We start from the raw sequence: 4,620 nt of genomic DNA on the forward strand, positions 1-4,620 counted from the left end.
GTTGTCCGAAAACATGCCTGAGAGGAAAGATCGACCTCAAAAAGAGATTTGTTAGAAATGTTTAAAAAAACATTTCATGTGTATTTCTGTTTTATATATTTCTTAGTTATGTTATATTATGTTATTTGTTTTTATTTAATGTTTTTTTATATATATATTTTATAAACAACCCATTTACATCGAGTCTAGGATCACAGACAGAAACGGACTGTAGCAACTGTAAGCTTGCGTTCACGGATTTTGAAATATCATACATTTACTATGGTAACCATATTTTTAGCCTAAGTAACAGTTACTGCTGTCACCGGTATTGACCATGTCTAAAAAACAAACAAAGTGACCAAACAATTCTGAAAGCTTTTTTAAACTGTTCTAAGGAGCTCCCATAATGATCTAACCACGATATTTTGGTAAAAACTGGCAGCCATTGTAAACCACCGGGGTTGATAGTAAAAATAAAATAAAAATAAAAACTGTTTAAATACAATATTATCTTCTAAACCGGAACCAGTTTCTTCCGAAAAGAAGGTCCCCGAAGTTTTAATGCTGCCTTAATTTGCTATCGGAATTGTAAAGTCTCCACGTTTAAAGATTAGACATGAACTTTAAGTCAAGATTTGAATGCGATGAGGTCATAATCACGACTTCAGAAGTGGGAAGTTTCCGATAGCAAGTTTAGGCAGCATACCCTCAGACCGACCCCCTCTTTGTGCGTGTGCGTGAGAGAATGGTTTGCACTGTGGTTGTGGAAATCCCAGAAAATAACCACATACCGTAAAATGTTTCATACTTTTTTCCATTACAGTATTAAACGATGACCAAATTTATTTATGGTTAGAAATTGCAAGAGAACTACCGGTACCCTTGTGTCATGCGTTTGAATAATATAGCCTACCCTTTTTAACCATTTATTTAGGCGTAATAAGGGCGAATGATGTAGCCTAGTTTAATGTTTATTATTATATATATATATATATATATATATATATATATATATATATATATATATATATATATATATATATATATATATATTTTTTTTTTTATCATTTTTAATTCTATTTTTTTTAGGCTTTATGCATTATCACTATCACTGGCACCTATTTTTTTCTTCTGTCAATGCATTGTGTTTTATTTATGCATTGGCAATATTATATGTAAAACAAACATGCCAATAAAGTAGCCTACACTGTGATATATATATATATATATATATATATATATATATATATATATATATATATATATATATATATATATACAGGGTGCGATTTGTGAAAAAAACAGAGGGGGGGATGTTTTGAAACATTTTTATTCATAAAAATAAACCATGAGAACATGAACTTCATTCACTGCATTTGCTGCTCTGGACCCTTTTCATTGTTCCCAGCTAGCTAGCTAGAGTTTTCGCGCTGAAAAATTAGGCTACATAAATATTTAGGCTACTTGGTGACATTCTGAAAAGCCGTACATGGATCAAAGCTAATGGACAGGATCAGATAAATCAGAGCTTAGATTCTCTGCCCGAGCTGAACTTGACCCGACCTGGGCCGGGCCCTTGATCCAGCACTTGTGTTACAAAATGCAACACGTCACATGTCATGTTCAGCGTCTCCTCCACTCGCACGTATCACACCGGGCCCGGGATAATAAACTTTAAAAATATTTATTTTGTTTAAAAAATATTCTATATTCTAAAACCTTGTTGAATTAGAGTTGTAGCCTACTAGGCCTACTCCTCCTAGGCCATCCAAAGTTCATTCATGTTTATTTTCTGTGTTCATCATTGTCCACGTTTTTTTTTTTTTTTTTTTTACATTTCTTCATTCGGATCCATTTGCGATCCATTTCATTCTGAATAAACAAACAAGACAGTTACCATGATTTGTCCTTGTTGCATTATTAATTAAGATAATAATTAATAAATGCACGCACAATTATCCGTGAACTTGATAAATGTTGCAGATATGTTTTACTATGCACAAACAAATGCCTTTCAACTTGTGTGTAAAATTCAGAAGCAGTAAATGAATGTGCAGAAATTTGTACAGAGATTCTGTAGGCCTACTATGTGTTGTAGCCTAGCCATTAAATAATAAATTTAATAAATAAATAACTAAATAAATTTAGTTGCATATTTGTTAAAATATTATAATGTTTTTTGTTTTTTTTTCATCTATGTTGATTATGAAAAGTGAACAGCACGAAGATAGGATGTGCAGTATATCGGGAGACTTGGAGTGGGTCAGACATGATTTTGACCACTTCATTATGTTTTGTTTTGTAGAAAGCCTTTCTTTAAAGTGAATTTCGTTTTGTATAAATTGTATCTTAATTTTAATACATTTTTCATCAACGAATTGCATGTATTTAAGAAGCAAATATAGCAGACATAGGCTATAGGCTAATCATGGAGGCGCCCGCGCGCCCCGGTCACTTGCACTGCGCATCTCATCATAAATTAACCGAAACTCAGTGTATGCCTCACACAGAGAATAGTAAGAAATATATCTAAAGAAAGCTTGGAATGTCTTTAAACGAAACAATTTAAAACGAAAAGAAATAGGCAACACTCTGATGTAATTCATGCATTTCTCCATATATGTGCATTCACTACGGAGATGGCGATCGTCAACTTCATCTTTGCTTCATCTCAACTTCCCTGGCGCCACCTGGTCCCACGTATTAAAAAAAAATGTGTGTAAAACTTCTCTCTCTGGACGGGTATAAATCGGGCTCGGGCTCATGATTACAGTTAACGTGTCGGGCAGGGCCGACAAAGTCAATTCGCCTCATTCGGGCTTCGCGTCTACCGCGCCGCAGGACCTCTAGACGCGCGTAAACGCGTCTTTACATTGAAATCACTCGCGCCAGAAACTCAAGAGTGAGTGAGTAATCAAAAAACCTTTGCGTTTAGTCTCAATTGATTAAAACACCGTATGTGTAACTTCGGCCATTCTCAGTGGTGTGACTGGGACACTAACCCTGCTTGTCATCATAGAAACAGATAATCAGATTGTGATTTTTATTCCCGCTTCAGTAATATGCTGAATATACGGCGTAAAAAAAGACCTGCAGCCGTCTCGCAAGTGTTGATAGGCTATTACTCGTGAGGTGTAACCAATCATATAGCGCCGTGGGCGGGAAATTGAGCAAGTCTTCAGAGTGGTGATAGAGGCTGCGCGGAGCCAGTCAAAGTAGCGCATTTTAAAATAAAATGGACTTTAATCAAACCACGGATCCGTGATACGTTTTGTGATCCGCCTCGCCACTAGTGTAGTAGCACTGATCACTTTGAGGGGGGGATAAATTTATCCCCACTGGGGATAAAAATAATTAAGCAGAGGCAGGGATACATTGACCAGAAAGGGGGAAATCCCACGCATCCCCCCCGGCAAATCGCACCCTGTATATATATATTCATTATTTGTTATTACAACTTTTTTTTCTTATGTCAGATGAACATATATAATTACTGTGGTTCCGATAACATCATATTTTGATTTTCTGTTGATTAAACCAATCTCTTTCATTGTAATAACTCAAACTTTTAAGCTAACCAGGTTCCTAACATTTAAGTTAAACCAACCAACAATATATTTTTTCAGTGTATTGTTAGAACTTGTGCAATATATTGGTACCACTCTCACCAAATTCACGAAGCCATTACCATAGTTAATTCACAATGTACCTGAGGTTGCTGCTCAAGCAAACGACTCCTGACACAAACCCCGTCTTACAGAGGCAGCGGTTTGTAGACCTGGTCATATTTTTACCTCATTTTGTCTGTCATAATGACCAAATAAAATTCGTTTAAAACAAGTGTGTTAAGTTTACACTTTTTATTTGTGCAGTCTCAGTGTAGTGCAAAGAAGGCATGAATCATTTCCACAAGGCGGCAGCAGTGCATCAACTGGGACTTGTCTGGAATGCACATTGAGAATTAATTCCATATAGAATGCCACGTATTAAAACTATACACGAGGAAAAATAACAGCCTGAATGCTACGCACTTTACAGCATCTCAACATCATAAAAAGTAATGTTGCCTATGTGTCTGTTGGTTAGCCTATGCAAAAAAGTTTTTTTTGTTTTTTTCAGGACAGTGCCTACATTTAACAACAGAAATGAATATACGAGAAATATAGAATATGTATGTAGGACTATATATTTATATATAGAGAGAGAATATATAATGTATACGTTGTGGACATACTGAATGTATATTCTCTGAGCATCCTCAATCACAGCACTTAGCGGTTCCAAATTCCATCTGTTCCAAATGCATTGTGGGAAATGTAGTACAAAAAGGCGCAGGACTCGCACGCAACACCTGCCACCAACTTAAAACACTTTTCAGGTGTTGTGTAGATAAATACACAAGAAATAATGTTTTGGGTAAGTCACTTGAGTACTGCACGAGCAAAGTAAAGGTTCGCAGTTTTGTGATAAATCATTTAAAGAACTACATATCCCAGTAGACTGTAAAAGGCGATTGGAGAATGTGGTGTAAGGGTGTCTTGTTGAGGGGGGGGGGGGCAACACACGGACTGCACGCAACGTTGTGAGAATTACATTGTTGCACATTATCCAAGGGCTTAGAGACGCTGAAATAACGCA

The sequence above is a fragment of the Scardinius erythrophthalmus genome (genome assembly GCF_964197995.2).
Source record: "Scardinius erythrophthalmus genome assembly, chromosome: 8".
NCBI lineage: Eukaryota > Metazoa > Chordata > Actinopteri > Cypriniformes > Leuciscidae > Scardinius > Scardinius erythrophthalmus.